Here is an 8,279-nt window from a genome sequence, read left to right as displayed (position 1 = left end):
TTAAGGGCAACGAGTTAATGCTAAGACTCATTAAGGGCGACGAGTTAGTGCTAAGACCCTTTAAGGGCGACGAGTTAAAACTATTTTGAGAACAATTGAGGAGTCGTGTGTTTTGTACACTTCATAGATAGAGTTTGTGTGTTAAAATGTTTTCTGGGTTGAACCTGAATCAAGAGGGAAATGCCCTGACAGACTCTTCGGAGTGTAGGCCTTGGGGGTCACCCAGTTTGAGTGTTCCTTTAAGCCTATACCGATCCCACATGGTTGGAGCATTCTCGCAAAACACTGTGACCCTGACTGGTCTCCCTATGATATTACCTAGTGAGAGTGACTTGACTTGCTAGTGTGTGGTTTGTCTTGTCATATACTCCTAGGCGCCCGACGAGGTTTTTCACTGACATGGTACCACATTGCATATAGGATTGAATCTTAGTGTATATGTTGCATAACGCTTGTGTATTGATCGATATTGATTGACTTGGTGATATTGTGTGTTGATCCTTAAGTACGTGAATGTTGTGAAGATGAATGAGACGCGTTGTGTTATGATGTGATGTTGGGTGACAAAGTGGTGAAATGATGTGAGCTATGTTTAAGTAAGTTTTATTTTGTTTTTATGATATTTACACCTACATGTTGTCTCGTTACTCTTCATTAGTTAGGAATGTGATAACTCACTCCTAGTGTGCTATTTGTGTTTGGATCCTGTGATGATCTCGAACCTTGTGTTTGTGGGAGCAGATGAATAGGTGGATGACTATGAAGAATCTAATGCTAGAGGACATGGGAACACAATACTCTGATAGGATGTGACATTAGGGTATAGGTTCTATATTAATTGTATGAAGTTTTAGATGACCTTGTTTTGGGCCAAAGTGAATTTATTATTTATTTGGACAAGTTTTATTATGATGTTAGAAATGTGAATGTGAGCCTTTTACCCTTTTGAAAGGCTTGTATTTAAATATGTTTTAAATACTTTTAATTAATATTTGAATTTTTATTCCTTTTATTGTTAATACATATATGTATGGGATAGAGGTTGTCACATCTCTCTTCTAGCCTCTTGAGCTAACTGACTCTTAGTCTTGGGATTAAGACCTTGTCATCCTTTTCTTTCTTCTCATCATCTTATTCCCTCTTTATATCCTTTCCTTCCTCTTTGCTCGCATCCTGCAATACTCTGTCAGCTTTAGCGTCCTCCTTCTTCTGTCTTCGGGTGACGACTGCCTTGCATTCCTCTTTGGGATTCTTCTTAGTGTTGGCCCCAAAGGTCTCAGTGGGTCTTTCAGCCATTTGCTTAGCTAATTGGCCCACCTGTACCTGCAGATTCTTGATTGCTTACTCAGTGCTCTTTTGGTGTGACATGGTAACTTGCATGAACTGCGCCAAGATTTCTTCTAACTTGGTGGTTTTCTCATATAGGTTGGGCTCTTGGTTAGGAGGCTGATGGGATGGACCTCCTTGGTTGAAGTTATTCCCTGGATGGGATCTCCAACCTTAGCCCTGAGAAGAATTTCCTTTCTGATAGAATCTTGGTGGTCTTCCTTGATGGAATCCTTGACAATTCTAACTTTCCATGTAGTTGACATCGTTGGTTGTGTCGTCTTGAACCATGCATGAGCCTGACTTATGAGCACCACCATAGATGTTGCATCCCCAAATGTACATGACTGAAGATGGTGGAGGTTGCACTACATGCAATTGCTGAAGGAGATTACTTAGAGTTGTTGTGAGGGTCTCTAAAGTCATGGCCAGAAGCTTATTTTGAGCCAACATAGCCTCTTGAGAAGTAAGCTCAAGAAGGCTTTTCTTTGTGGGTATGTAGGCTCAATCACGGAGGATGGCATGATCACTGACTGCCATATTCTTTATTAGCTCCATGGCTTCTTCTAGAGTCTTTAATTTAATCTTCCCACTGGTGGAGGCATTGAGGAGCTGCTTGAAATGGGGTCGCAAGTCATCAATGAAGATGTTAAGCTGAACTGGTTCACTGAACCCATGTGTAGGAGTCTTCCAGAGTAACCCATGGAAGTGGTCAAGTGCTTCACTCAACGATTCGTCAGGGTGTTGGTGGAAGGATGAGGTTGAGGCGATCTTGTTCCCTTTGAATGAGTGAAGCCATCTCTTTGCTTCACCGACCAAGGAGAAAGAGAAGAGGTTGAGGCGGATGGCGTCTTCTGGAACTCCCTCTATCTTCACTGTGTTGCAGATCTCGATGTATGTGGCAAGGTGTGTGTACGGATCTTCACTTGGTAGGCCATGGAATAAATTCCCTTGGATTAGCTAGATAAGGGAATGTGGATATGTGATGTTGGCCGCTTACATGTTCAGTCTGGCTATGTTGGTGAAGTACTGAGGTGTAGCAGAGCTAGAGTAATCTTCTAGCGTCATCCTCTGTGGACGGTCTTTTGCCATGATATGTTCTTTAGAGAAAGGATGTGCACTGGTTACAGGAGAGGGAAAGGATGATTCAGATGGGGGTCTTTTCTCTCCTTGATTGATCTGCACCTCTTGTTGCTCTCTTTTCTTCTTGCAGCGTTTTTCCTTTTGCAAGTTGTTTCGATCTCTAGGTTCAAGGGAACAAGGTTTTCCCCAACAGATGTACCTCACATACAAGAAAAAGAAACACTACATGCAGGTTATCAAGGTAAAAGAAATAAAACAGACATTAAATAAAGAATAAAAAAATCAAGAACGATTACCCGTAAATTGGGGTTTGTAACAATCAAGTCAACGACGCCAAAAACTTGTTAACTTATTGGCAAGTGTATCAATTTGTAACAAGTTGTAAAGTTAAAATGAAAGTCTAAGTGTCGAATCCACGTGGACTTTGGTTGTACTTAAGTGATGCAAACCCAATTATTAAGCAATTAGAAGAGAAAGAAAAGATAGGGAATTGCAAATGTGAAAGTTGGAGTAAAGGAAAGAGAAAGAGATAACAAGAAAATAAAAAATGATAAAAATGAAGAAGGATGAATTCAGAATGTGATAATGTTGGGACCTAGCATGCCAAAACTACTTGTAATGCAATGTTAATGATTTTCTCTATCTAATGAAATCTTTGTTTCCATCCACATCTACTAAGACACTTTATCCTTGGTTTCCCGCATGAAGAACCTAGTTTATTTATTCTTTTCTCTCAAATTTCTTTGCAAATATAAAAATAATAAACCACATTAAGATAAAGAGATACAAAAATTGGACAAAACAAATATCAATCTATTTCTAGCAATGAATTTATTTAGATACTATTTCTTAATATACCATTTATCTCCTTAATTAATGACTTGTTTACTCTTCCTATTTATTACTCCCGCTAAGTATTGATTAAGGATAGTCTTGGAAAAATATATTTAATGAAATTATTGGTTTTGTAAAATGACATCTTTTTGGGGACAAGTTTTTTCTTTAAAACGTCATGTAATCCGGAACGGATGAAGTAAGTTATAGTAGAACACTATTTTGGTCACTAAATGTGTAATGTGTTGCAACTTACACATTTAGTTGCAACTTAAATTCATGAAACTAAGGAAACTCGAAAACAAAAAAGTTCACTATTTTGGTCACTAAATATGTAATGTGTTGCAACTTAAATTCATGAAACTAAGGAAATTAAAAAAAAAAGTTCTTAAATTTTAACTTCTTTCTCTCATTTTTGTTCTTAAACATATGTTAATATAAGTCAGATGACTTTCTCAAAAAAAGTGATTGACAGATTATACTTTGAGTTACTTTTTTGAAATTTTCATACTTCTAGGACTAAGGTCAGAACACTATATATACACTTTCAAAACCTCAATGATGTTTTACCCTTATGTTATTCACACTACAGTTTAAAAATAAAAAGCGATATGCGAATACCAAAAGGTTTTACTTTTTCTCTTTCTCAATTGTATTATTTGTTGCATCAGTTGTTGTATAAATAACATTTCTCAAATATTATTGGATTAGTAAAAGATGTGTTCATGTTCACACATCAACAGCTACCTGGACTCCTAACGAACTTGGAAACTAACTTAACAGGCTTTCTAACTAATTGAAATGCCTGTTTGGATTAATTTGTTTGATGCTCTATAATGCATAGGAAAATCTGTCACTTTTCCCTTTTGTTTATGTGGTTTTGTTCTGTTAAAAAATTGCACCTAGCTAATTCAATGAAAGAGAGAAGAATTTGTTTGAAACTTTGGATTTTATTTTCATTTGTTTATGGTGTGATATTATAAGTGTCAAAATCTCTCTTTTTATTTTTTAGGTTTATGGTTGGGTTTTGTTTGTTATAATGAATGGGCTAATGAAAATGTTTGATTTATATATCCCAAAACTGCAGTGAAATATGGAAAAACCATATGGATCTGAGTGGCCAAAGGAAGAAAAGGTGAAGTGCAGAGAAATGGTTGCTCCTGAAGCACATTATGTATTTGTGCACGAGGTTGCCAATTCAAATGTTGATGAGATGACAACAATATTACTGCAGGAGAGACTTAAACTTGTTGTCTAGAAGATAGTGGCCCCTTGGTTGGATTTGTACAATATCGCTTTGTTTTTGGAAGAAGAGATACCAGTGCTTTATGTGTATGAATTACTGCTTCAGCCTCGTGTTCCGGGAAAGGGATTGGGGAGGTTTCTAATGCAACTTGTTGAACTTATGGCGCAAAAGGTAATGCTGATTTGTTTTTCACATCTTTCTCTGACATTGATGATAATTGAGAAGTACTGGTGTTTTCTTGCAAAGGACACAACTCTAAGCTGGGAAAAGATGATGGAATGTTGAACATTTTTTGAAGAAACAAAGTTTTTTTTTTATATATTATAGTGAGATAAGTTAGCAAATGCAACCACCATTTGATCCAATGCAAGTAAACTACTTTCGATCATGAAGATTTCCTACATTTGAGTATTCAACTGCAAGAACCTCAATCCAAATTAGATAGAGAAGTCTATAAAATGCTACAGCCAAGAATCACAATCATTTATAAACAGCTGTTATGACTAAGATTGCAGAGGCCTTGCCTGTAAGGTGGACTATCTTGAAGGCAACACCTATTAAAGATGAGCTCTGTCCTACAAAAATGAACCATGCACGATCATTGTAGCACCCCACCTATTAAAATACTTATGAAAGGTAGTAGACCGTTGAAATTGCACCACTTGTCTTCGGTTAAAATGAATGAGAGGGTACATTATAGTACCAACACAAAAGCAAATGGAGAAAAAACTGGTAACACTATGGTGTACATAATGAAGAAACTCTAGCGGAGCCTAGCCTTGTTTCAATCAAGCGAAAGAAAATAATTCTCATGCAAATTTTATCCACCCACGTAAAATTCCTTGCTGGATCAACTTAATAGTCCCACACGTTTTTAATTGTCCATTGTTATACACATATTGGCCCATACATGTCTTTTCCTTTAAAAACCTTAAGTGTGATAGAAAAAAAGTATTCGTAACAGTAAGAAAGAAATTTCATTATAAAAAAATTAAACTTATTCAAGAATTAAATAAAAACATAATATTGGAAAGGCATATGACTTGTCAACATTGGAAATATAGACATCAAGCTAAACTTGAAGAAAAATCTTTCAAGAAGAAGCTAACCAATGAAGATCTCACTTAATAAGCAGAAGTATGGAAGATAATTAAGAAGCAAAGCAATAATAAAAGACAACAACATGAAAAGATAAGAAGCAAAATTCAGTCCTATCAAGCATATTCCTACATGAAATAATATTGACCTCTCAACAACTGAATATAACCATTGTAACACCATAATTTTCGAAAAATAAATTTTAAAAGTTTTTTTTATAAATAAATAGAGTTTTAGAAAAATGATGAGATTTTTATAAATAAATAAATAAGGAGAAATAATTTTATAAAAATAATAGTTTGAAGGAAAATAAAAAAATATTTTATTTATTCATTTTATAGGAGATAAAATAGAGTTCATGTTTATAAAATAATAAAAATAAAGAAAAATAGAGTAAATAATAGGTTAAGAGTACCCTAGCTATAAGTAGAGACATATTAGGTCAGTTTTGGGAGTGACGGTACGTCTCTACGTTTTGTGTTCCTCTCAAATTCCTTTTTCCTTCTCTCTCACCCAAAACTCTCTTTTTTCTCGTATACACTCAAACCTCTCTCACTAAAATGACGATCTTGGACTCGTAATCATTGGATCGTCGTGAAATTTGAACACGAGGTTCGGAACTTATTTTCACACACTCACCGTTAGGATGTTTGAGATAATGTTTGTGGTGGAAGAAATGTCTCTCACACTGAGCTTTCTCTTTTCCCGCATATATCCAAACTTGTCCTAGTAAAACTACGATCCCAGACTTGTTAATCGTTGGATCATCGTGAAATTTGGACACCAGGTTCAAAATTCATTTATGCACATCTTCATAGTTGGTATTTTCAAATTAATGTCTATGCAGGGAGAAACACGCATCGCACGCAGACAGTGGAATGAAGGTTTCAATCTCTTCTCCTTCTCTTTAACTCTTAGAAACCCTAGCAGAGCAACCAGAGAAAACGCTTGAGAAATCTCAGGAAACCACTAGAAATACCACTATCGTTGCCGGAATACACACGTGAGCCCGCTTAAAGGTAAGGGATGAATTTATCGCAATTGGGGGTTAGAATGAACATGTGTAGGGATCCTTAGAGGATTAAATTGAGGTTTATTTTGAGATGTTTATTGAATTATAATTTTCCTTTACGATTATAAATATGATATTGTGTGTTTGACCGACCAATTGATATTCTGATGCGAATTGGTTGATAAAATTGAGTGCTCTTGGTGTTTTTGTGTTTTTCACCTATGATTTTAATTCATTGATTTTAATATGATTGTGTGAAATTGTTTGAGGGGTTTTACTCCCCATGTTGTGAGAAACATTTTTGTATAAATTGTTATATTGAAATTATGAAATTGTGATTCAAATTGTGAGCAAGTGACAAATTGAACCTGTGATGAATGGTGAGATACATGTGTATTGAGATGTTGTATATATTGAGTTGTGAGCTATGAACTGTGCAACCACACAATTGTAAGACCCTTTAAGGGCGGAGAGTTTTTGTGCGACGAATATTGTGATGAGATCCACTATGGGAACCCGACGATTTGAATCACTTTGAAGCGTGGCGAGTTAAAATAATTTTGAAAACAATTGAGTGATTGTGTGTATTGCATAGTTCATAGGTAAAGTGTATATGATTCATGAGGTGTGATAACATGTTACTTTGGGATTATACCATTTGTGATTGAGACTGAGTGTATGTGATAAATTGAGTATGTATTAACTTGTAATATATGTGTGCATTGAGATGTTGTGCGCATTGAGTTGTGAGCTATGAATTATATAATCACATAACTATAAGACCCTTTAAGGGCGACAAGTTAATGCGTGACGAGTATTGTGATGGGAACCACTGTGGGGACCCGACGAGTTCAATCACAAGCGCAACGAGATAAAATTATTTTGAGAATAATTGAGGAGTCGTGTATTTTGTACAATTCATAGAGTCTATGTACTACAATATTTTATGGGTTGGACCTGAATCAGGAGGGAGAGACCCTAACAGACTTTTCAGAGCCTAGGCCTTGGGGGTAAATACACTCGATTTGAGTGCTCCTTTAAGCTTGTGTCAGCCCCACATGGTTGGAGCATTCTCGCAAAACAGCGTGACCCTGACTGGTCTCCCTCTGATTTTACCTAGTGAGAGTGACCTGACTTACCAGTGTGTGGTTTGTCTTGTCATGTACTCATGGGCGTCTAACGAGGTTTTTCACTTAGATGGTACCACATTGCATATAAGATTGAGTCTTAGTATATATGTTGCATAACGCTTGTGTATCGATTGATATTGATTGATTGGTTGAGTGATATTGTGTTTGAGCATTGAGTACGTGAATGATGTAAAAATAAATTAGGCATGTTGTGTTGAGGTGTAGTGTTACGCAACAGGTGGTGGAATGACATGAACTATGTTTAAGTAAGTTATATTTCATTTATATGATATGTATATCTATGTTTTCATGTTTCCCTATATTAGTTAGGAATGTGATAAATCACTCCTCGTGTGCTATTTGTGTTTGGATCCTATGATGATCTCGAACTTTGTGTTCGTGGGAACAGATCGTTAGGCGGATGACTATGGAGAACCTCATGCTAAAGAACGCTGGAACACAATGCTCTGATAGGATGTCACATTGGGATATAAGTTTCTATATTAATTGCATGAAGTCTTGAACAACCTTATTTTGAGCCGAGATGATT

This window comes from Glycine max, chromosome 7, assembly GCF_000004515.6.
Source record: "Glycine max cultivar Williams 82 chromosome 7, Glycine_max_v4.0, whole genome shotgun sequence".
Lineage (NCBI taxonomy): Eukaryota > Viridiplantae > Streptophyta > Magnoliopsida > Fabales > Fabaceae > Glycine > Glycine max.
Note: the sequence above shows the minus strand (reverse complement) of the source record.